The sequence below is a fragment of the Equus quagga genome, chromosome 6 (genome assembly GCF_021613505.1).
Source record: "Equus quagga isolate Etosha38 chromosome 6, UCLA_HA_Equagga_1.0, whole genome shotgun sequence".
In the NCBI taxonomy this organism is placed as follows: Eukaryota; Metazoa; Chordata; class Mammalia; order Perissodactyla; family Equidae; genus Equus; species Equus quagga.
Window position 1 is genome coordinate 108,719,771 of NC_060272.1, and position 26,906 is coordinate 108,746,676.

The 26,906-nt window shown below is 43.3% G+C and overlaps 1 pseudogene; it reads left to right on the forward strand.

Moving 5' to 3' along the window:
* Nucleotides 1–12,148: 12,148 nt before the first annotated feature.
* Nucleotides 12,149–14,364, forward strand: LOC124240796 (cell division control protein 42 homolog; annotated as a pseudogene).
* The last annotated feature ends 12,542 nt before the right edge of the window (nt 14,365–26,906 follow it).

The following is a 26,906-nucleotide window of genomic DNA, read 5'->3' on the forward strand; positions in this document are numbered from 1 at the left end:
ATTTTCATATGTTTCCAGTTACTAAAAAGTTAGATTTAGGGCAGTAAGGAGTTAAATTCATTAAAACAGACATCTGAGCAGTCTTAGATCCACTTAACATGAGGAGCCAGCTTCCGCTGGAGCTCAGGTCTTCTTTGGGTAAGTAGCTGGGTGTTTGAAATGCATCATTTCTGATGTGCCCTCCAAAAAGCAACAGGATTTTAGTGATAATGAATCAAGCAATTAGTCATATATGGAGGCAATTCAGTAGAAGATTCCTGCCATCAAATGGTTCCTGTCGTCCCACGAAGAAGGAAGTCTGGAGGCTTGTGAGTCAGCACAGGGTGGTTTTAAATTAACAGCAACATAAGGGAGTTACTGAGGTTTATTTGAGCCTTTATTTTTCCAATGGCCATGTTTTTACCACAGTTACCTTTGTCCTACAAGGTCCATTGGAAAGATGTGGCCTGTACCTGGGGCTTATCACAGGTACCCAGCAAGGCAGTGTTTACTCTCAGACCTGGGCAAGCGGGCCCTGCACTTTAGTGGCCCCCACAGTTCACAAACATACTGAACTGCTAAGGCCTATAGAGGAGGGAAGAAATTCTTTTCCTTCTATCCATCTTGGGTTCTCTAGCTGGGGCTCTGTAAATTAGACTGAAAAAAGACTAAAAAGAGAAAAACAAGTTTATTCACATGTGCATCATGCACACATGGGAGCACTCAGAGATGAGTAACTCAAAGGGATGGTTAGAACTTGGGTTTATATAGCATCTTAACAAATGAACAATAAATTTTTAGAGAAGTGAGAAGACAAGACAAAGGACTTTGAATTCTAGGGCAGCAAATTGTGGGATGGCAAATATATAGGAGAACTAGTGGTAGATAAGGGCTAGTTAGTAAAATTTGTCAGGAAGATTCCTGTGGTGCCGTCTCTGGGCCATAAGGATCTGGAGTTGTCTCTGGTAATTAACTGTGTCGTTCCTGGTAGAGAGAAGGGGAACACTTTTACAAATTTATGCCCTGCTTTTAGGCAGATAGGAGGGCAGGACACTTTTCTCATATCTGCTTCCTCTCAATTGCCTTCAGCTCAAAATAATCCTGATGCCAAAGTGGCATATTTTGGGGTGGTATATTCTGCTGTCCTTCAGGCCTCAGGGAGACAAGCACTGCAGCACATCTCTTGCTTCGCGTCCTCAAAAGAAAATGTGACTGTGTCTAAATGCTGTGAAGGCTCCTCAGTTGTGCGGGCCAATGTCAGAAATGGACACTCCTTCCTAGAGTGGAGAGGTTTTGAGAAGTGGAAGCACTTAAGTAGGACGACATAACAAATTACTTTGTCAGATCCTTTCAGATCGCATGAATGCAAGAGATTCCCGCATAACAATTATTTCCTAGTAGTGTGGAGCATCCGTTTCTTGCTTCTCTCCATATTTCAGTGAGTGGTTACAGGATTACTCATGAATTAGCTTAGCACGGTATTTGCAACAGCTGTGGCCAAGAAACATTTAGGAATATTAAACAATCCATATTATCTTTAAAGTCCTATATGTATATGTCAAGACCTAATATACATGAAATATGATGCTGCTAACATTGGTAACCAGATGGACATTGAGCACTAAACTCATGTTTTATTTTTATAGCAATATTAGTAAGATTTAATTACATTTTCCAAAAATTAGGATTGTTCAACTTTAAATAAGTTGACTGAAAATCTTCATATTTTTTAATTATAACATATTTTACCTTTTGATTTTGGAAGATAATTCTGAAAACTTTAGAAAAATAACTTCAAAAATGTGTGAAAATAATTTTAATTTTTAAATTTTATATAGTAATTTAATTTACCTTTCTTGAGAAAATATATTAAAATGTATACACTTGGAATACAATTACATTTTATATTTTTAGTCGTTTAGGTCAGAGTTGGCAAGCTTTTTCTGTCAAGGGCTAGACAGTAAATATTTTAAACTTTGTGGGCCAATCTCTAGCACAGTTGCTTAAGTTTGCTGTTGTAGCTTAAAAACGGTCACAAGCTATACATAAATGGGTGGGCATGGCAGTGTTCCAGTGAAACTTTATTTACAAAAACAGTTGGCAGACCAGATTTGGCCCACGGCTGTAGTTTGCTGACCCCTGATTTAGGTTATTACTGTCAATAGAACCTAAATAATATTAAAATCTTAATTATAACAACATAATTAGTAATTTTGCTTAAATGAGGGCAAGAAAAATTAATATTATGAAATAAAAAATAGTTTATGAATTATGTGTCTTCCATCAACAGACCACCTGAACAGATGCAATTTTAATTAGAATCAGCAAAAAAAAAAAAAAAGACAGGAGGAGCAGCAAGTGAAGTGAAAGAAAAAACCAAGAGAATGGGTGTCTTGTAAGTCAGGTAAAGAAAGCATGTCAGGGAGAAGAAAGTGATCTTATGGACTGATGGAGGGAAAAATCTGGTGAATTGGCTTTGAAGGAGAATGGGAGATGAGTCAAGACAGTACTTACAGGCAATTTATGCATGCCAACATCATTATATTTATTTCTCATTGCTCTTACTATAATCACTCATGTCACCTTGCCTCCTAAGTAGAGTTGGGAGCCTGTTATTGTATGCCTTATTAGGAATATACCCAATTGGACGCTAGTGTAGGGCAAATTCAAAAGTTTTGTGATTGTGTAAACATTTTTGCCTTACAACCGTAAATACCACGTTCCGTTTATCCTCACTGTACCCTCAAAACCATGAAAAGATCTGGGACTACAGACCACAGGGGTTTTCAAATAAGCTGATAGGAGAGTTTTGAAGCACTGAAATGGAGTCTTTTTAACCAATCGACGTATGATATAACTTGAAATCGGAAACAGCAATAGACTTCTGCCTAAATCCATTCACTAATCCATTGGGCTATTCTTTCTTAGTTGGGAACACTATAAAAGAAAGTCCCATGGGACCTGACAGTTGAGACCCTTTCAGGCAGTTAAAAAAAATTCATTTTACCTTTGCTGACGGTTGAACATTGTGCCACCTGCCTCTGGCAACACAAAAGACCTAAATTTGACACCTTGAGGGCTGCCAACAACCTGACTTTGATACAGTGAGTGGAACCAGAACCAGGGTGCACGTGCACTTCCAATTGTCTCCATTTCAGCCCCAAATGGGCTCCAAGCGTCCCTGACAAAGTTCCTGTTGAGGTTCCCCATCTAAAGGCTCACACGTGCGGGGACAGAACATGCTCCACACAAGTGCCTCCAACACATGGCACTTGCGCTCCCTGAAGCTTATGTAGGGGAGGAGGACATTTCCTCTCCCCAAATGTGGGTTCGTCAAGCCGGAGAACGAATTAAATTCACATGAGACAGAATAGCAAGAGAAAATTAAACAAAGCTTTATGAGGAACCATGGCCCGGGGCCTTTCTTCCCGAAGGAAGAAAGGGCACCGAAGAAGTGGGGTGCATATAGTGGTTTATATACCCCCAAACGGGGTGTTTCACATGTGATTGAAATGTCCCTCCCACAATAGTCACAAGATTGCCCCGTCAGCACAGTGCTTGATGGACACAGCAGGTAGTGGGTCTGCTGTCTCAGAGGGCGTAGCCGGAGGCAAGTCGATGGTCTGGAGCTGGGCAGTCACAGGTGAGCTCAGCAATCAGTTCCTAGCCTAAAGAAAGATGCTTAATCCTTAAAGAAATGCCAAAGTTGGGAGGGGGAGGGAAGTCAGTTACAGGAGGTTACCAGACTAGCACAATAAAATGCAGATTTAAGTCCTTGCCTTTGGTATTGATTAAGAGTTTTTAGAGAGAAGGTCATCGCCTTTCTTCTTCCTGGTACAGAGGGGGAGGCACCTTTTACAGATAGAGATTTACCTTACAAACGTAAATGTGTCCTAACAAAGGGCAAGCTCCATTCCTCCTTCCCTGTCCCAGTTTATCAAAAGCAATCAGCCTCAAATAATCCTGATGCCAAAGAGACATATCTTGGGGTGGCCAATTCCAGGTCCCCACACTTACAACACGGTTAAGTGCCCCCTTGTAAGGGTCCGAACAAGGATACTTAAGCGCACCCAGGACATTCCCACTTCCCAGAGGCTCCGGGCCTGAGGGAGAGCCGCCACACGACGCGATTCCTCCGATCCAGGCCAGCCCCGAGACTGGCGAGACCTGCATCGGGACGGTCGGAGTCCGCGCCTCTGACATCACCGCTCCGGAAGGCCCGGTGGACCGGCAGGCCCTGCACTAAGGAAATCCTGCGGGTGACTGGGCATCAGCTCCTCCTTCCTGCCCGAGTTCCTCTCCGCTCTGTGAGGACCGGGTTAGTCCAGTTCCAAAGGAGCAGGAAGCTCCCAAGCCGTGGCTGTAGCTCAGATGCTGCGCCGAATGGCCGGGAACAGCCTGGGCCGGACGGCCAGTCACTTCACCCACGTGATTCGCTATGGTCCCGCCCAACGATGCTGGCTTCGGCGGGGTGGGGAGGGGCCGAGGGTGAATGGGGGTCACGTGAGGCACCGCGAAGCAGGTCACGTGAGGCCCTAAGTAGTATTCAGGAGCGTTGGCATCCCTGTCTTTCTGCGCGTGCGCGGGCAATCTACTCCCACCTAGGTGGAAAAATCTCTAAAATGTCACCCTCACTACTGGGCCACCTTCGTCCTCCTGCCTTCCCCTTCCGCGGTCGAGAAACACAAGCCCAAGTAACCGTCCTTCCTAGTGTCTGGATTTAGGGCGAAGCAGCTAAGAGGTGCGGAGACCACTGAGACAAGGACGTTTGCTCTTGACTTAGGGGCACGTTGAGTGAGGTGCGGACTCTGACAGCCGGCCCGGCCCTGCTGGGTTTTCCATCCCCAAGCGCGCAGCTCTCCGGAGGACGGGAGTTGACGGCCCCGCCCAGAGGAGCGTTGGTGCCTGTGGATGTCACTAGGTGCCAGACCCAGCCCTGTCCCTCCCCACTCCTTGCCCTTCTTTTTCTGACTCCACCATCCCCAGTTAGTTTCCCCAGATCCTGTGGCCAGTTTTTCCATTTTTCCCTCAAGGGGCCAATACTTTCTGCAGTGCCAACATATCTCACCACCAGAAGGACTTTTCACCCCAAACTGGTTGTTTAGGACTCTTCCTCTCTTATGGAAATCCATAGGCCTTTTCCCACCTCTCCTTTCTGGTAGACTATCCTCTCAGGCGTAAGGTAGCATATGCCACCCACCTGTAGAAATGGATCATCCCTTTGGCCCTTAAGACTATATACATTAGGGGCCAGCCAGTGGCGTAGTGGTTAAGTTAGTGCTGATTAAGTTCGTGGGCTCCCCTTCAGCAGACCAGGGTTCGTGGATTCAGATCTGGGCACACCGCTCATCAAGCCATGCTGTGGCAGTATCTCACATACAAAATAGAGGAAGACTGGCACAGATGTTAGCTCAGGGACAATCTTCCTCATAAAAAAAAAAAAACAAAACCCAACTATATACATTAAACTGACCCTCATCTTTTTTAGACCCTTAGCCTTCCGGCTCAGATTGTCATTTCCTCATGGTCTTTGATTGCTAACCCATCTTAGGGTAGAGGAACTAACCCACCTTCTCCTTTTCAAGGTGGAGGTTTGTTGGCATTCTTTCCTCAGGCTGCTTTGTTAAAACAAAATCAGGTACAAATTTTCCTTTGGTGTTTAGGTTTAGCAATTTTATCAAACTATCTTTCTCTTTGAGCTGTGCTAACATCATGCACTTTTGAGCCAAACAATTCATATCTGGTCCTTATATCAAAAGAATAGATTTCGGGGTCGGCCCCGTGGCAGACTGGTTGGGTTCGCAGGCTCTGCTTTGGTGGCCCGGGGTTTCACCGGTTCCAATCCTGGGCGCGGACATGGCACCACTCGTCGCGCCATGCTGAGGCGGTGTCCCACATGCCAGGGCTGGAAGGACCCACAACTAAGAATACACAACTATGTACCGGGGGGCTTTGGGAGAAAAAGGAAAAATAAAATCTTTAAAAAAAAAAAGAATAGGTTTGACATTAGCTGCAGTGGAAGAGTACCTCAAAGCCTATCCTCTTGGAACGTTTCTGCTTGGACTTCAGCTTCTGCTGTGAGGAAACCCAAATAAGCCCATATGGAAGAGCACTAAGGCCTCTGGCCAGCAGCCCCAGTGGAGCTTCCAGTGGCATCTAACAACAACCGTCAGCCTTGGGAGTGAGGTCATTTGGACCTTCCTTCTTCTACACCTCATAGAATGGAGTCCTTTTCAAGATTTAGTCCATGAGTGTGGTTTGGGAAAAACAGATATTAGTTGGCATGTTGCAGGGGGTGGGAATGAATGGCAAGCAAGAGCTGGCAGAAAGGGAAGAATGTCAATGGGATCCCCTTAAGGTAGGCATTCCAGACAGTGAGAGGGGTGGGTGTTCCAAGAGTGGGCGGACTTATGAGGACCAAAGAGGACACCTATTATAAGGAAGTGACAGTAAGCACAAATATTGAGCTGGGAAGTACTAGGAAGCAATAAAGAGCAGATAGCTAGGTCAAAAGACCAAACAGAGAGATATCTTGTGGCAAAAAGATGAATGAATACCCATCACCTGTTGTAGTTGATTGGTTTAGAAAGGCTTTTGTCCTCTGTAGTTATTTGAAGAGCCATCATACCAGACTAAATAAAAGAATGCTTGACACTATTATGAAGTTATACTTAAATTTAAACACAGGATCTTTTATTCTTACATTAGAAAGTACACATTTCAAAGGTTAACATCAGTCACCAAACAGATTCACTCATGAGTAATTTTTGTATAGCTAGTATAAAGGCCTTGATGAATAATTCTAAATCTCCCCAGTAAGAATCATGGGGTTTCTTTAAGTACACAGCTTGATAGATCATCACTTAGAAACCATAAAGAAGAACACATGGAAGTCTACAAAGTAGCAGCAGGTTTTAATGGATAGTTTGGATCATGCTGAAATAGAACTCTGCAAATTTCTTTTTTTAAACAAGCCACTTTTTGGGGTTTTTTTTAAAGATTGTCCCTGAGCTAACATCCGCCACCAATCCTCCTCTTTTTTTTTTTCTTCTCCCCTAAGCCCCCCAGTACACAATTGTATATTCTAGTTGTAGGTCCCTTTAAGTTTGCCATGTGGGATGCCACCCCAGCATGGCTTGATGAGCAGTGCTAGGTCGATGCCCAGGATCCCAACCTTCGAACCCCTCAGCCGCTGAAGCGGAGCATGGGAGCTTAACTACTCAGCCACAGGGCAGCCCCTACAAATTTCTTATTGTGTGTTTCTTCACCTCTCTGAGAAGGAAACTAGTTACGTGAACATGAAACAAACCAAAAATCTTGAGCTTCATAGAGCTTTCATAGACCCAAATAAATGCATTTATTTAACAGATTATTCTTAGCACTTAACCTTATTACTAAGTTTTGGGTTATACAATATACTCTTCTGAATATCTACAGTATAGCAGTTATTTCTGAGCATTTTCTCCTGGAAACTCACTGGGATGAACAAGCATATTTTGCATGCTTTGATTATTGAAAACCATCTTGGCAAAAATAAAATAACATAAAAATAAATGAGGGCTTTGGTGGATAGTTGAGAAACATCATAAAGATCCTGGAACTAAAAGTCACAGAATTTTCCCAGCTAAGTGTTTAGTCTGTCTTGGCATAACTACAATGAAAATATTCTAATATTAACCTCAATGAATCATATCCCAAGAATATGCGAACTAACGGTAGATGGGGCTAGAAGAAGTTTCCCCACAGGCAGAGATTTTTCCAAACCAATTACAGAGTGTCAAGGAGTTCTATTTCTGGAAACATCAAAACTATCATGATGTGCTGAATTTTGACAGTGATTCTTGATGGCATTTAGAGGTTAAATGCACTGATTCTTTAATGTATGTATAATTTTATGGAGTTAATGAAGACAATCTCCTCACATCAAAAGTAGATTTCCCCCAAATCTATCTTAGTTCTTTAATCACCCTAACATCCCAGTTAAAAGCAGGGAGAGAATCCACTCTGCTCTTCATCATCCAGGGAAGACACGGGGAAAATCAAAACCATAATACAAAGGAAGAAAGTGATGTTTCCCATCATGCATCTCACCATTCTTCCAGGGATCATTCAAACCACTTTTTAATTTTTTGCTGAGGAAGATCAGCCCTGAGCTAACAATCTTCCTCTATTTTTTGTATGTGAGTTGCCACCACAGCATGGCTGATGAGTGGTGTAGGTCCAAGCCTGGGGTCTGAACCTGCTGAAAAAGCAGAGCATGCCAAACTTAACCACTATGCCATGGGGCCGGCCCCTTGAACCACTTTTACTGACAAAATGTGAAGCACACAGTCTCATGGAAATAGTAAGTCAGCCCAAATTGCTGTAACCTGCCATAGTAATACCTACTCAATTCATCAGTGATGTGGATTAAGACTGCCCCAGCTAGAGAAGCCCAAGGTGACCTGGCCTACATGCCAAACTATACGACCCAGTGGACTTTTTTTATGGTATGAATTAGGACTGCCCCAGGGAGAGAAGCCCAGGGCATCCTCACCTACATGCCGATCTATATGGCCAGATTCGTATCTAAAGTTATATGACCGCACAATAACCAGACCCCATCTGCACTGAAATCATTTAATGACTTTTTACATCATCTTTTCTTTTCTCCAGTAAAAATAAGTCACGTACCCATGCCTTATAAAATTAGCCCTAACCCTCAACTCGGGGCAGCAGCAGGAGCTCTGACCGCCCGTGGGTCCTGTCCCCACGCACCAGCTCTGCCTGCCCATGGGTCCTGTCCCCATGCCAGCGGGGGCAGCAGCAGCTGCTCTGCCTGCCCATGGGCCCTGTCCCCATGCTATTCCACACTATTGTCTAATAAAAGAGCACTACTGCCAGATCTTAAGAGTCTAAGAAATCTTTCTTTTGACCCTCGGCTCACGGACCCCGCATCAATCAGGAGACCACAAGAAATACAGAACTATGTGCTTAGAAACACAAGAGCCAGCCTCTAAGAAAGAAGCAAAAGAGAAAATATACAGGGTCAGTTCTTCTCCAGAGAATCGAGATTAACATTTATCAGCTGAAGGCAGACTGTGAGAATTTTTTACTCTTCTGTGAACTTTACACAAGTAGTTGCTTGCTAAGAAGATACCTTTCAGAGTTGGCTGTCAGCTGTCATTCAATGAGCCCCTACTAGGTACGGAGCCCTTTCCATGTCAGCTGGGGTTAGCATTCAGAATCCTAAGCTAGGCAGGAGCAGACAGTGTAGTCATAGGCAAAATTCACTACAACTGTTACAGGTCCTTTGGCTGCAAGCCATAGAAAACCCAATGCAAACTGGCTTAAGAGAAAGAAAATTCATTGGTCATTTAAATGCAAAATTATTGTCAATAAGGCATAGTTAAAAATCAATGGTTATTATTGTTACTCAATGCTTATATTTTCCAGAGTCCAATGAACTTCAAAACATCAAAATTTGGCTCTGCAATTTGCTGTATTATTAGTATTATGAGCAAATGAGAAACATTTTTTACAAGTAGTTAGTGCCTGTCAGGTGATTTCAGAGTTAATCATCTACATAATAGGTTTTCAAAGGATCACAGCAATTCTGCAACTGTAGTTCATTATCAGAACTAAATGAATTATTCCATCTGGCAATGATATTGTTAATTTTAATTACAATTCAAGTTTAAAGATAATTCTACTTCAGGGACATAATTCAGTCGTCTGGGTCATAATTTAGTCAATTTCCTAATTGGCCTACTTCAATTGCTTGTTTCATCAAGACTGTGAAACAAATACAATAGAACATCTGTTATATTTCATATTGTATTTTACAGCTTTGAAAATGGTCCCTTTAAAAAAAATAATCGTATTTGATGTGCATAACAATTCAGGGAGGTCAACAGGACTGGCATAGCTCCCTCATTTTTCCGGTAAACTGAGACTCAGCTGCACTTCTTTGGGAGGTTTTAACTTATAAATATAACACAGGTGGAAAACAGTGGAGATGGGTTTGGAATATAGGCCTCCAGACTTCCGGTCCAGTCTCCCATTACAGTAAGATTACAGAATACTAATTAAGAGGGCAGACCTTGGGGCTGGCCCGGTGGCACAGCAGTTAAGTTCGCATGTTCTGCTTTGGCAGCCCGGGGTTTGCCGGTTCAGATCCCGGGTGTGGACATGGCACTGCTTGGCACACCATGCTGTGGTAGGCGTCCCACATAGAAAGTAGAGGAAGATGGGCACCATGTTAGCTCAGGGCCAGCCTTCCTCATCAAAAAGAGGAGGATTGGCAGCAGATGTTAGCTCAGGGCTAATCTTCCTCAAAATAATAAAGGACAGACCTCTGTGTGACTTTGAGCAAATTAATCTCACAGTGCTACAGTCTATCTGTAAATGGGAATAACAGCAGCACATACTCACTGGTTAACACTTCACTGAGGGTAGAAGGTACTAGTACCTGCAGAGCACCGAGAACAGTGCTTGGCAAATAATAAGCCCTGTGTGAATGTCAGCAATTCTACCTTATTACCAAATGAGGTGGAAGCCTCATATCGTGCAGTTTATTAGTTATACACCCAATTAAGCAAACAAGTAGGGCACATCTCAGATGTTTTGTGGGTTTGGGAAGCGTAGAGAGCAAACTACATTTTTTACTCAAAATATTCCCACAGTGGGGCCGCCCCGTGGTTGAGTGGTTAAGTTAGCGGGCTCCACTTCGGCGGCCCAGGGTTTCGCCGGTTCGGATCCTGAGTGCAGACATGGCACCGCTGATGAGGCCACGCTGAGGCAGCGTCCCACATGCCACAACGAGAAGGGACCCACAACTAAAATATACAACTATGTACCCGGGGGCTTTGGGAGGAAAAGGAAAAATAAAATCTTAAGAAAAAAAAATATTCCCACAGTGTACTTCCAATCAGGTAAACATGTGAAAACTGTGTTAAGAACACTTACCTGGGATTAGAGACCACCAAGAAGATGAAATCAAGAGTATTGAAGCATTGAAAAAGGACACACTAATCAATATGTAGCATAATTTTAAGTAAAAGCAGTTAGGCCATCTGCAAGGCTCCGGGCGTAAAAAGATCAAGCCCTAACAAGATTGGCCCTAACCAATGGACAGGCTAGGAGAATCAGATAGAGGCCACCAAGATCCACATTCCACAGCCTCAGGACTTTCCTGGGTTTTACATATGCGCCCTAGCACCCAGGAGTCCACTGAAGGTGACCCTAGCTCCTTTAACATAGTAAAAATCACACCCAGGGGTGAAGAGCTAGCATGCTAACAATACACGCATCACACGTGGCATGCAGTCCTCCGTCTCCGCCAACACAAAACCTTAGGTGTTTGTGGGTCTCACAGACACCTTGGAACGGCAGAGCTTCCAAGGTGTCTGAAACGCTCAGCTACCACAGGTTGCTGCAAGCTGGCTTTGCTAAATGGCTGGGACCAGGAGGCACCCACTGTTCCAGGAACGCTAATTCCGGCCGAAGGGCGTCCAGTCTCTGTGTTCCTGACGAACTGCCAGCCCGCATTTCCATCGGGGCCTCGTCCAGGACTCCCCATTTAAAGGCTCCACCTGCGGGGAGCTGGGCGCTCTCCGCGCCACCGCATAGGTGCCACAAAGTCAGGGCAATTTCTCATTCGAACGCGGCGGGCGCTGCAAAAGCCCCGGTAAGGGGCTAGGGGAACCCAGGTCTTTCCAACTGGAAAAGAAGACCAGAGGGCTAAGACCCCTAGGACACCCTGAACTCCAGGCTCATTCCGTGGCTCCGCCCACAGGGCGGGCTCTGCCGTTGCCGCCTCTGACGTCACCGCCCTGGCAGACTCCCATAGGCCCGGGTCGCCGCGCGGACCCCATCGGGTCCAGCCCACGCGGGGACGCCTCCTGTCGCCCCCTTCACGTCTGTTTCTCCCCGCGCCTCGCCGCTCTTACCTCGCTTTGAGAGAGCCGGGACTTCCCAGGCGTCAGGGGCCGGAAGTTGCGAGAAGGTGGAGTTTGTTTAAGTGAAGCGCGGAAGATGGAGCTGGAGGGAGGAACGTGGCTGGAACCCTCTCGGCCTTGGCGGTTCACGTAGCTCCAGGTGTCCATGGTGGGCTCTCACCGCGGCGATTGGCAGTGAAGTGATGCGCCCTTGTGTACCTTTCCTGGCCCTCCAGAGAGTCACGTGACGCATGGAGACCGCTGGCTCCCAGGGGAATGTTTCTATAACCGACAGCAGTTTGGCGGTTGACACCTTCATTGCCTGTACAACACTCACCTTTATAGCTGGGGACCTGACTTGTCGGCCCAGAGAATCGCTACTGGGGTCGGGTGGGTGAGGTGGAGGCATGAGGAAGGGCCTGGGGACGGCTTCTGAATACTGCTGCTTCCACACCAGCTTCTCGAGGCATCAGCGGTTATTGAAGGCAGGGGCCAGCGGCCCAGTTTCCGCCAGTATCCTCCATTCCTCTTGCGACTGTCAGTCTGGGTGGAGTGAGTTGCCAGCTGACCTTTACCCCTCCTGCTAGCGAAGACTTTTTCTGCAGTGTTTCGTGGCTCGTGGTCTTACCCACCACCACCATCTGGTCAGTTCGGCCCACCTTCTCGACTATGAAAGCTTACTGGGCCTAAACCCTTCTTGCACGTCCTTTTCTACTAGGCAAACTTAAGGCTGATAAAAACACATAGTCCTTAAAGTCAAGTGGAGAAGCCGAGTTCAAAATTAAATTTGGTATATTTCAAGTGGATTAAAAAATATTTCAGGGGCCGGCCACGTGGCCCGGCAGTTAAGTTCCGGTGCTTTGCTTCTGAGGCCCGGGGTTCGGCTGGTTCAGATCCTGGGTGCGAACATGGCACCGCTGGTGGGGCCACGCTGAGGCAGCATCTCACATGCCACAACTAGAAGGACCCCCAACTAAAAATATACAACTATGTACTGAAGGGTTTGGGAAGAAAAAGCAAAAATAAAGAAAAAAAAAAAATGATTGGCAACCGTTGCTAGCTCAGCTGCCAATAAAAAAAAAAACGAATTAAAAAAATATTTCAGCAACACAGACAATTGTGTGAGTGATGGCACTATTGGTAAGATATGTTTTGATATCCTACACAACAAACGAATTAATGTCTGAATATGTTCAATGGTTTCTGACGACTATGCAGTCACAGTTATGATTGGTGAGAGCCATACATCCTTGGACTTTTTGGTCCTGCAGGCCAAGAAAAGTTTGACAGAACCCCTCAGCTATCAACAAACAGATATGTTTCTAGTCTACTTTTTAGTGGTCTTCTGCCCTCATTTGAAAATGTGAGAAAAAAGTGGGTACCTGAGAGAATTCACCATTGTCCAAAGACTCCTTGTTTGTTGGAACCAAAACTGATCTCAGAAATATGACCTTCTACTTAGTGAAAAACTTGCCAAGGACACAGAATCCTCTCACCCCACAGCCTGCTAAAATGCTGGTCTGTGACCTAACAGCTGTTGAATAGGTAGAATGTTCTGCATTCACACAAAAAACCCCTAAAGGATGTATTTCACAAAGCACTGTTGGCTGTCCTCTGGAACTGAAAAACTGCAGGGGAGTACTGCTCAGAATGTACCTCCACAGCACTTTCTCCACCGTTGGTGTTGTCATCAGACTAAAAGCAATGTTTAAATCAAATTAAAAATGAAAATCCGTTTTTGCAGTTGTAGAGGAAACTGCTCCATGCCGGTTCCTTAATGGTCTTACAGTTTGTCAGCCTTAGTTGACAAATTTGGCACCCAACCTAGGGCTTTTTGAAAGACAGAGCCATGTGGGCCAGGTTGAAGGCTGTGATAAGACTCTCTGGGATCTGGTAGTGTATGCTCTTGTCTAAGTGGTGGACAGGAGTGGGGAATAAGCCTCCTCCCGTTGTCATACTGTTAACAGACTGTGTGGGTTGGGTTAAGTGACATGGGAAGACTCCCCAGGATCTGATGGTGTCTGTTTCCTGTTAATGAATATTTGGAGACCTAGAAGGGTAGGAGTGAAGCCAGCTTCCTGAGTGGTGTCTTAGCTGTTAGTTCGTTTGTTGAAGCTGAGCAGACAGCAGCTTAAATCTGAAAGTAAGTGCAAACCTGTGCTTATTGGTGCTTGTTGGTGCAGAGCTGCTCTGGCCGTGCCCCTGCTTTCTCCCCCTCTCTTACCCTGACCTATACTGCTTCAATGAAAGAAACTTCCCCTCTGCTACAGCTGACCTCCTCTGCCCTGCCCTCAACTCCCTGAAGAGATAACATGGTCTCTGCAGCTGTTGTAACCCTTGAAGTGCCCGTGTTAAACAACTCGGTCTGTGTTTCTCTAAAACATGTCTGAATTCAACTGGTAGAGTTTGGGCCAAACTTACAGTAAAGAGAAAAAAGCTAAGGAGTGAGGGCTCTGAGCCAATTCAATGTAGCATTATGAAAATATATAATTTAAATGATATGTTACTTGTGCTATGAATGCTTACAAAGTGTTAGAGAAAATTCTTTTGATGTCCAAAGTTTACTGGGTGTAAATAATGTCTGTTGGTTGACAAATCGAGTTTCTCTCTTGAAGGCTTTAGTGCAATGTTAGCAGACGCTTGCCAGCAGGTATGCCTAATAAGCTCTGACAAAATTCAGGGCCTTTTTGCCAAGTAAAGCTTGGAGACTATGTGGGTGAATTTACCACACTGAAGCTCTCCAGTAGTCAAAGAAGAAAATGAGACCTCTTACGAAGTAAAGGACTATATGCTTCTTATGAAGCTACCATTTTCTGCCAGATTTATAATTCTGGCCACAAGTGGACCTGCTTATCTACGGTAAAAGAATCCATACCATTGTGGCCCTTGAGACTTATCTGTATTATATTTTATTTGGTGAACAGTTCACACACCCAAGCGGTTGTAACTGATACCTCTGAATGTATTATGGGAACAGATGTGTTGTGTGTGTGTAATACTCCTCAATTGTTAGAAATGTTCCTGGTGGGGAAATGCCACAAATAAAAAATTACTAGTGGGATGAGTCCATAACTAGGAGCCCACCTGGATCTTTCAGCCCAGTTATGTGATACTAGTAGAGCAGTATAGGATGCCAGGTGAAGGGAAGAGAGGGGATGAGGAGATCACTATACTGATTAAGGAGCTAGTGTAAAGAGGGTACATAAGGAAACTATCCAGCTGGCTGTGCAGACAGCCCTCCTATTTGGACCAGTTAGTTCTAACATGCCTTTTGAGCTACAAATGTCAACGATTGATTGTTATGTAGACTGGAGCCTGTGGCACTAGGCACTGGTGCCGCCTAAGGTTTTGGACACAGCATTTGCCTGACACCACTGCCTGGTATACTCCATTTGAGGGGCAGTTGTTGGCTTGTTATTGAGTGCTGGTGGACACTGAGAAGCTAACTAAGCAACACAGATGTTGTTCATACTCTGACATGCTCATTCTGGAATGGGTAAAAATGAAAACACCAACAAAGTGGATATTGCCCAGCAAACGTGCATTATTAAATGGAAATGGTATATCCAGGAAAGAAGTAAACTGGGTGAATTAGTTTCCTATTGCTGTTATAACAAATTACCACAAACTTGTGGGTTAAAACAATACAAATGTATTGTCTTACAGTTCTGAAAGCCAGAAGTCCAAAGTGATTTTCAGTAGGTTGAAATCAAGTTGTTGGTAGGGCTGCATTCCCTCCAGAGGCTCTAAGGGAGAATCATTTTCCTTGCCTTTTCTAGTTTCTGAGGGGTCTCCTCATTCCGTGGTTCATCACCCCTCTCTCACATCATTCCAGTCTCTTGCTTCCATCATCACATGCCCTATTTCCTCTTCTGCAGTCAAATCTCTCTCTGGCTTCTTTCTTTTAAGGACACTTGTGATTACATATAAGGCCCACATGGATAATCTAGGATTCCTCATCTCAAGATCCTTAACTTAATCCTTAACATCTGCCAAGTCCCTTTTACCATGAGAAGTAACATTCACAGGTTCTAGGGATTATGACCTGTAAATCTCTGGGGGTTATTATTCAACTTACCACACTGGGCATTAATGGAATTTCGTAAGTACACAGTCACCACCAAGATGTGGCTATCTCAGATGCAGTGTCTATACCATCACCTTAGGTTTCTTGGGGACCTGGGTACACTGAGGTTCCTGGTGATGCCTGGGCCTGGTTCATGGAAGCATCAGCTAAGTTAAAGGACAGTGGGGTTCTGTAGGAGAGTTAACATAGCAGGTGTGAGCCTGCTTATCCTTAGAAAGGCGTGCTTACAAAGTTGGTCTTTGGCTAGTGTCTGGGAACTGTGATTTGGGGAGGGTTGCCACCATTCACAGAACTGATAAGAGTGACTTATTGTGCCTAAACTATACAACCAGTGTGGTTTACAACCAGTGTGGCTGAATACCTGCTTTCCTCCTGGGAGTCTGGAATTTTGGTATGTGTTAGGCAGAGAGTGCTTTTGTGACCAGCCCCTAATAAAAACCTTGGGTACTAAGTCTTTAATGAGTTTTCCTGGTAGACAAAATTTCACATGTTTTGTCACAACTTGTTGATGGGGAAATTAAGTGTATCCTGTGTGACTCTTGGAAGATTTTGCCTTGTTTCCTCCGGACTTTGTCTTGTGCATTTTCATTTTGCTGACTTTGTTTTGTATCCTTTCACTGTAATAAATCCTAGCTGTGAGTGCAACTACATGCAGAGTGTTGTCAGTCCTTCTAGTGAATCATCAAACTTAGGGGATGGTCTTGAGGACCCCTAACTCAGTTGGTGTCAGAAGTGGGATTTGCTAGTCCAACTCTGACTCACTGAAATATGGCAGAAGCATTGTTTGGGAAAAGTAAGAAAGAAGGAGTAAGGGATGACAAACCTTTAGTGCTTGGCTAGCTATGGAGTCATCCATTGTATGAAATAGCAGTCTTTTATGAGAGGTAGAAGTTACCCATGGAATTTGAAAATGGTAAATCCAGCTCCAGGAGATTTGGCTTGCTGGATCTCCCAGCTGTTTTTGGCTGTGCTGGCTAAAGTGAGAGGAAAAAAGTGTAGACTTGTCATGCCTTTTTGTGTTTGTTCTTTCCTCCAGGTGAGAGGAGAAAGAGCCGCAAGATTTGCCAAGTTGAGCTTAGATGGGCCACAAATATTAAAAGTTTGTATTGCTCTTTCCTCCAAGTGGGAGGAAAGAATGTTAGATTGGTTCCTGGAGCTGGAGCAAAGCAAACCAGAGGGAAAAAAGGGAAAAAAACACTCTGGTCATTTCTTCAGCCTAATTGCCATTCACTGTTAACAGTAGCCTACCCCCCAAACCCTCACCCCAACCTCGCATTCCACCTGAGATTCTTCCTTGGCTGCTGTAATGGTTAACCCTGTAAATGTTCAATTTACTGGTAGAGGGGTGAGTAAATTTCAATTTAAAATGTAGGAGAGGATTTTTGAAAACTTAGCTTTGTGTTCTGTGGCTATTGCATCTGGATGTAGGATAAAAATTGATGGAAAATGTTATATGCTTATAATTTCATAAATGCTAGAGGGATCATCCCAATCATGGAAAGCTGCAAAGAAAATGTGTTAGTGGGACACACAAATAATTGCTTTTTGTCATTGGTGGGTGGGTTTAAATTTAAACGTTTTGAGTATAAAAAACAAATCTCTGTGACTGATGATATTTGCTATACTTTTTGCCTTTTGGAACCTCTGGAAAAAAAGAAACAACATGAAGAGAGAGGCACTCTCCAGATGGAAATACACTTTTGGAATTTTACAAAGCAGATTTTAGTTGCTAATGAACTCTTACAAAATCAGATCTCTGACCCATAAAAGCTGATGATTTATGCAGCGTCATGTGCATATTTTTGAGTGGGTCTATTTGGACTCTAAGACTGACAAGATAAAAAAGATTATAATAAATTCTTGCTTGTCAGTTAGACTTGGAACATGGATGTCTGGCCTTACAGCATCTCAGCTTTGCTACTGCTGAAGAAAAGCCACTGGCTTTTTTGGAATCCTGATGCTCATTGCCTGGACCTGACTCTAAGCTGAAACTTGATACTTTCTGGTATGGGCTGTGTCAGCCTCAACACTAGCTGTGCCAAAGTAAAATCTGGTGAAGTTGCTCTGCTCAAAAAACAAAACTCAGACTCTGGGACAGTTGCAGATCTAGGATACCTCTCTGTGGAATAAATTATGGAATCATCATGGATGCAGGTTCGACCATCTGGGTCACAAATGCCCACAGAAAAGGGTTTATTTCTGATGGGACCATCTGAAAATGAGCCGCTGATTGGTTCTCTATTTCTTTTTTTCTTTTTTAATATTTTTTTATTAAGGTTATGATAGTTAACAACCTTGTGAAATTACAGTTGTACATCATTATTAGTCGAGTTGTAGGTACACCACTTCACCCCTAGTGCCCTCCCCCCACCCCCCCTTTCCCCTGGTAACCACCGATCAGTTCTCTTTGTCCATATGTTAACTACCACCTATGAGTGGAGTCATACAGAGTTCATCTTTCTCTGTCTGGCTTATTTCACTCAACATAATACCCTCAAGGTCCATCCATGTTGTTGTGAATGGGACGACTTTGTCCTTTTTTATGGCTGAGTAGTATTCCATTGTATATATATAGCATATCTTCTTTATCCAATCATCAGTTGCTGGGCACTTAGGTTGGTTACATGACTTGGCTATTGTGAATAATGCTGTGATGAACATAGGGGTGCATGGGACTTTTGGAATTGCTGATTTCAGGTTCTTAGGACAGATACCCAGTAGTGGGATGGCTGGGTCATAAGGTATTTCTATTTTTAACTTTTTGAGGAGTCTCCATACTGTTTTCCATAGTGGCTGCACCAGTTTGCATTCCCCCCAACAGTGTATGAGGGTTCCTTTTTCTCCACAGCCTCTCCAACATTTGTCACTCTTGGTTTTGGATATTTTTGCCATTCTAACAGGTGTAAGGTGATATCTTAGTGTAGTTTTGATTTGCATTTCCCTGATGATTAGTGATGATGAGCATCTTTTCACGTGTCTATTGGCCATCTGTATATCTTCTTTGGAGAAATGTCTGTTCATGTCCCCTGCCCATTTTGTAATTGAGTTGTTTGATTTTTTATTGTTGAGTTGTGTGAGTTGTTGAGTTATGGAGATTAACCCTTTGTCAGATAAATAACTTGTAAATATTTTTTCCCAATTAGTGGGCTGTTTTTTTGTTTCAATCCTGTTTTCCCTTGCCTTGAAGAAGCTCTTTAGTCTGATGAAGTCCCATTTGTTTATTCTTTCTATTGTTTCCCTCATTTGAGGGGTTATGGTGTCCGAAAAGATTCTTTTGAAGCTGATGTCAAAGAGTGCACTGCCGATATTCTCTTCTAGAAGACTTGTTCTTTCAGGCCTAATCTTTAGGTCTTTGATCCATTTTGAGTTTATTTTAGTAAATGGTGAAAAAGAATGGTTGATTTTCATTCTTTTACATGTGGCTGTCCAGTTTTCCCAGCACCATTTGTTGAAGAGACTTTCTTTCCTCCATTGTAGGCCCTCAGCTCCTTTGTCAAAGATTAGCTGTCCATAGATATGTGGTTTTATTTCTGGGCTTTCAATTCTGTTCCATTGATCTGTGCACCTGTTTTTGTACCAGTACCATGCTGTTTTGATTACTGTAGCTTTGTAGTATGTTTTGAAGTCAGGGATTGTGATGCCTCCAGCTTTGTTCTTCTTTCTCAGGATTGCTTTAGCAATTTGGGGTCTTTTGTTGCCCCATATGAATTTTAGGATTCTTTGTTCAATTTCTGTAAAGAATGACATTGGAATTCTGATTGGGATAGCGTTGAATCTGTAGATTGCTTTAGGTAGTATGGACATTTTAACTATGTTTATTCTTCCAATCCATGTGCATGGAATGTCTTTCCATCTCTTTATGTCGTCATCGATTTCTTTCAAGAAAATCATGTAGTTTTCGTTGTATAACTCTTTCACTTCCTTGGTTAAATTTATCCCAAGGTATTTTATTCTTTTTGTTGTGATCGTGAATGGGATTGAGTTCTTGAGATCTTTTTCTGTTAGTTCATTGTTAGCGTATAGAAATGCTACTGATTTATGTATGTTGATTTTATACCCTGCAACTTTGCTGTAGTTGTTGATTGTTTCTAGTAGTTTTTCTATGGATTCTTTGGGGTTTTCTATATATAAGATCATGTCGTCTGCAAACAGCGAGAGTTTTACTTCTTCGTTGCCTATTTGGATTCCTTTTATTTCTTTTTCCTGCCGAATTGCTCTGGCCAAAACCTCCATTACTATGTTGAATAAGAGTAGTGAAAGTGGGCACCCTTGTCTTGTTCCTGTTCTGAGAGGGATGGGTTTCAGTTTTTGTCCGTTGAGTATGATGTTGGCTATGGGTTTGTCATATATGGCCTTTATTATGTTGAGGTACTTTCCTTCTATACCTATTTTATTGAGGGTTTTTTATCATAAATGGATGTTGGATCTTGTCGAATGCTTTCTCTGCATCTATTGAGATGATCATGTGGTTTTTGTTTCTCATTTTGTTAATGTAGTGAATCACGTTGATTGACTTGCGGATGTTGAACCATCCCTGTGTCCCTGGTATAAATCCCACTTGATCATGGTGTATAATCTTTCTGATGTATTGCTGTATTCGGTTTGCCAAAATTTTGTTGAGGATTCGGTTCTATATTTCTGATACAGAGACTGGCTGCATTCCTAACTTATGATTCCTGAGGAAGCTGCAAGTTGGGGAAGAGCACATCACTGAGAGTGTGACTCCTCAACTCACTACTGATGGATCTGACTCTGGACCCTGTCTCAGGCTGCCTCACTGCTGTTGACTTGTCGTGTTTGGCTTTCCAGATTAGTAGCAGTTTGTAGCCATGGTTCCATAGCCTGACTCTACTCACCTCACCGTTCCCCTGGTACATACACCTTAGTAGGGCAGTTTGATTATTAAATGCAGCTGTCCCCAGAAAGGGATTGATCTTTTCTGCTCCCTGGATAAATTATCAGGGCAAAAGGGATGGGAGGTTATGTAAACCCATTTGAAAAAATTTTTTACATGCAAAATTTCATTCTGACCAATTCTGAATATGATGTGTCTGGCTGGTTAAATTATATAAAAATATTTTTCAGGGAAAGTGATTTTATGCCTCTTGCATACAACCCTTCCAGATGGAAAGGTCTAGATGACAGTAGAGGATGATTGAAAAAATGTTAAGTTATGATTGCTGAAAAGAAAACAATGGATTTTGTAATGATGGAGGAAAAAACAAAGCCCCAGCACCTAGGGATGGGGAAGGGGAAAGGACATTAGTGATCTTTGTTTTTCAGAACTGTTCCTGGAAGCCTTGCCCTCTTCCTAAAAGAAAACTCACTGTGTGCCTCTTCAAGCTGTGAGGACTTTGAGTTATAAATGTTTGCTGAGCCTAGCCTTACACCTGACCAGCACTGACTATGAGATGGGTGGGGATGACCACAGCGCCAGCACTTGCCTGTAGCATTCCTATTGATGTTGTCCACACTTGAGAAGCTGTTGAACTGATGTTATAGGCAAATAAAACTGTTTGGAACTGACTGCCTCAGGTAGTCCCTCTGCAACTAAGAACTGCATGTTTGGACTAGACTGAGAAACTAGGGTGGGAGGCCTCATGGTGGAAGGCCAGACTGGGGGCCCTGTTAACCTGTACTGCCTGACTAATATATGTCCTGCTTGGCATGCCCCAACAATTGTAAACTCTTTGTTCTCTTGGTAACATGTATGCCCTCTGAGACTGTACTTCTTGCCTGTGAGCCCTGACTATCACAACCCTGCCTCAGCCCTGGAAGGCTTTGAAGTCAGCTTCAACTTACTGCCTGTGTCTGAATCTATGCCTTGGGCCAAGTGAAAAAAGGTTAATATAGAAACTTAACAATGAAGCTACCTGGATTTCTCAGATGGTTCTGTATGATTAGTGGGATTTGTTTTAACTGGCTAAGTAAAGGACCCCTAAAGGGCATAACTGAGATCAACACTGCAGGTTGCTCTCACCCTGCTACATGAAGTCCTACTGATAATACTTTTGCTGTAAAGATGCCTTGGCCAAGGGTCAAGAGCCTGCTTAGAAAGGTCTGCTTACAAGTTTGGCCTTTGGTTGGTTTCTGGAAACTGTGATACAGAGAGGGTTCCCACCATTTGCAGAACTGGTAAGAGTGGCTCATTGTACCTAAACTGTTTGTACAACCAATGTGTCTTATGCTGAATAACTGCTTTCCTCTTGGGAGTCTGGAATTTTGGTATGTGTTAGGCAGAGGGTGCCTACATGACCAGCCCCCAGTAAAAACCTCAGGCACTGAGTCTTTAATGAGCTTCCCAGTAGACAACATTTCACGTGTGTTGTCACAACTTGTTGATGGGGGAATTAAGCATATCTTGTGTGACTCTACCTGGAGAAGACTCTAGAAAGCCTTGGCCTAGTTTTCTCCAGACTTTGCCCCATGCGCCTTTTCCTTTTGCTGACTTCGTTTTATATCCTTTCACTGTAATAAATCTTAGCTGTGAGTGCAAGTTTGTGCTGAATGTTGTCAGTCCTTCTAGTGAATTCTTGGACCTGGTGGGTGGTCTTTGGGCCCCCTAGATAGGAATGTACTGTGATGCTGCAGCTGTGCAGCTCTAAAGAAAACTGTTTCAAACTATGCATGGAAAAGGGAACTCTGCTGATGGGGCATAGTTGTGAGTTATGGTGCTTGCTCTAAAAATGCCTCCCAAATTGTACCATGTTACATTTTCATTGACTCATGACATTAACCAATGGGCTAGCAGTGTAGCCTGGCAGCAAGAAAATTGGATAATCAAGTCACAGGCTTTGTGGGGCCAACCATTATGGCGGAAGATTGCACATGGCTCATGCCCTCTGTTTGTGACCCAGGTGGATGCCTATGGAAAAGGACTCTTGGAGAATGAACATCACTGGAATCAACAAGCTGATTTGACCTGAGCTTCCCAGGTAAGGACCATAGCCACCTGGATACACTATCACACATGGCATGGGAATCCATCTACAAGTCAGGACTGGGCCTGAAAGTAAGCTCTAGTGATTCTACCTCCTGAGACCAAGGAAGCCTGGCACATGTGCCCCAACTGCTAACTACACAGGCAAGTAGCAAATGGAACTGGACCTGGCTGGTCTTGGCAAATGGACTATGTAATTAACCATTCTCATTCTTGTTTTTCCCTCCCACGTCCAACCCCTGGGAAACTGGGGTACTGGAACTTGTGAGTAGCAAAGAAGAGCCGGGGGATGGGAGACTCTGACTTAGCATTTCTTTTGCTGCCCAGCTAAGCTTGCTGGATTTGGGCAGTTATGGATTGATTATAATGATCATGGATATGACATGACAACTCTAAAGTGGGCTTAGTGTGGCCCACATATCAAAGGATGGGAGATGTTCTAGGGAGGTACAGGTGGACAAGGAAGAAACTGCTGAGCCACCTAGAAATGAGTCTGGGAATATGATGTGAGTAAGACATGGGGAGGACGGGTAGAAGGGTGACATGATTGCTGCAGGGACTGGTAGCGAGCACACAGCTGTGGTAGCACAGCAACACCTTTGGCTACTGGGGAGGGTAAGGCTTGGGGAGGGACCGTTAATCTCTCTCAGCTCTTGTCTGCAGAGCATATGGCCAATTTGATGCAGACTGCCACCACCACCATCAACTTGACCACTGGCCAATGGGGAATCTTAATCTAAGAACTCTCAAAAATCTCTCAGCAGCTGCTGACTCTGGGAGTCACTCAAGATGACAGAACAAGATCAACTTTCTGGACATTGATCTGGTTTCCTTTAGCCTCATCTTATTCACAGACGATAGCAAGTGCTCTAAATTTAACTGATTGTTGGATCTACGTTCCCTAGGACAAATAAAAAGGATTTGTATTAGGATATCTGTTGGGGTGGCCTATGATCTAAAAAGAGATCTTGATTGGTGATGTGAAAGGTTTGGGGTGAATTTGTCAGGAAACTGCTTTGTCTAGGTGTCCTTGCATGTATCCATATAGACCAGGCCATAGACAAGGCTTACCCTCAGTTGATCTAAGTCTTGGTAAAATGCCTCTTCATCCTCTCAGAACATGGAAGAAGGGAGGCCTGTGAGGAGCTGCTGCAAGGCCACTTCTCACCCACCTTTTTCTCTTCCCTAGAGGCTGTCATGGGACATTTCTCACTGCCCCCTGGATTCTGGTAAGATGTAACGGTTTCTGCCTCAAAATGCCCCTCTTCCCCATATTTCAGTGTCACCTGCATGCTATAAAACTGCTTAGTATGAAGTACTCAAACTGCTGAGTGTGAAATTGGTTTCTCAGAAACAGAGCTCCCCATTGCCTGTGTCGCATTGTTATCTGATCTCTTTTGTTTTAGTGTTGTATGGTGGGGCAAGGGACACAGAGAGCTGGCACCTTTGCTGATCTTGCTGTTGCTCTCTATGTAAGTAATAAACTGTATGATCTAAAAAGGGCTCATTGTTTCTGTACCAGCTGAATCTCCCAGCCTTGCTTGACAGCAGTCATGAAAAATGGTCTGTACCCGCCCACATGCACTTCTGTGAGACAAGGCCTGTAAGTATGGCCTCCTCCTCCTCCCAACTCAGTTTAAATACTAGTTAAATTTGAGTAAATAAATCAGGAAAGTGATCAGAACTAGTTTTTGTTTTTATTGTTACAAAAAATTTTTGAGTTCCAAAGTAAGGCAAGCTCATGATGACTTTGTAGCAGACTAATTCTAGGCTCCAATTGTTGAAGCTGCTCACTGGTTCCTGTTTGGAGAGTAATCTGGGACTCTCAGTGTTTTCTTTTTCTTTTCTGGCAGTATGTGTCAGGTGGTGGTGGTGGTTTTAGCTTACTTTTTCATTCATTAGCCAGTGAACAGTGTTTGAGAGGAGGAGGACAGACTGATTCCACGTTCCACCTCCTAGATCTAGTTTAGAAAACTGGTTTAGTCCCCACCTGGTGCTCTTAGGAAGGAGTATTGCAAATGCCCCATTTAATAACACACGCTCCCTTTTGAATGTTGCCTTTTCTCTCCACCCTTGAATAGGTCCAGTATTTGATGAAACTCATCAAAGTGGGTAGAACCTGATTTGCCCCTCTTTTCTAGGATACAATGCACATGTGACGGTGCCTTTCAAGGTAATTTGTTTGCCATTTCCTTATTTCTTTGAAATTAATTCCTAAATCCTTTTATTGATAATGAAGAAAAATATTGCACCTTTTGAAATGCACCAAATGAATTGTTTGTAAATTTAAAAAGTTTTTCCTTGTCAAAAAAAGTAGAAAAAAAGTAGAAAAAAAAATTCTATATTTCCCAGATGTAAGTATATTTATGCATATATTTGCATATTCATATATATATTTGTATATTAATTAAAATTCTGGGGGCCGGCCACATGGCCGAGTGGTTAAATTTGTGCACTCTGCTTTGATGGCCCAGGATTTCGCCTGTTCGGATCCTGGGCCCGGACATGGCACCGCTCATCAAGCCATGCTCAGGTGGTATCCCATTATGCCACAACTAGAGGGACCCACAGCTAAAATATACAGCTATGTACTGGGGGGCTTTTGGGAGAGGAAGGAAAAATAAAAATAATAAAATCTTTAAAAATAGATAAATAAAATAAAATTCTGGAAGAACACCCAAGAAGCTAGTAATAGAGGTGAGGGAGTTGATTGGTGAAGTTGGAGTGGGAATTGGGTACATCTCGCAAGACTAAAGTTCAGAGGAGACAACCAGGCTGGACAAGGTCCATGCATATCATTTTGTATTTCTAATATTTTACCATGTGAGAGTTAACATAATAATACCTGTTCAATGCTAAATTTAAAAATAGAATGGATTATATTATTTTTATAACTTGACAAATGCATCTCTTTCCTTAGAAAGGTTTGAGAGTGATTTCTTTACTATATCTCATCTAAATAAGTTTGTAGGTGCTGGCCTGGTGGCGTAGTGGTTAAGTTCACGCACTCTGCTTTGGTGGCCTGGGGTTCACAGGTTCAGACCCTGGGCACGGAATGTATACCACTCATCAAGCCATGCTGTGGCAGCATCCCACATATAAAATAGAGGAAGATTAGAAATCAACAATCCAAAGTAACATATGTACCCCTATGTTCATTAATGGACTATTCACAATAGCCAAGACGTGGAAACAATCCAAGTGCCCATCGACTGATGATTGGGTAAAGAAGATGTGGTATATATATACAATGGAATGCTACTCAGCCATAAAAAAAGACAAAATCATCCCATTTGCAACAACATGGAAGGATCTGGAGGGAATTATACTAAGTGAAATAAGCCAGACTGAGAAAGACAAACACCAGATGATTTCACTCAGATGTGGAATATGAAAAAACGCATGGACAAAGAAAACAGTTCAGTGGTTACCGGGGGTAAAGGGGTGGGAGCTGGGCACAGAGGGTGAAGGGGAGCACTTGTGTGATGACTGTCTAGAAATAATGTACAACTGAAGTCTCACATTGATGTAAACTATTATGAACGCAATAAAAAAAAAGAGGAAGATTGGCACAAGTGTTAGCTCAAGGACAATCTTCCTCAAGCAAAAAGAGGAAGATTGGCAACAGATGTTAGCTCAGAGCCAATCTTCCTCATCAAAAAAGGAAAAATAATAATAAAAATTTTTTAAATAACTAAATAAATGTTTGTAAAATTCAGTTCAAGTTAATTAGGAGAACATCAGACCAATTTATAAGTACAAATAATGTGAACATGGGTCTTAACTGAATGCTTTGGTCATTGTTCCAGAGGTGAAACTTTGAAAGAAATATATTGCTTTGAATTGCAGACCCAGGAATAGCTTATCCTGAGGGCTAGGGCAGAGTGAGGAAGGGGAAGCGGGGTAGGTGACAAGGTCAGAGAGGCAATGGAGTGGCCCCTTGCATCTGGCCTATGAGGGTGAGAAGCAGTTCCTTTGAAGC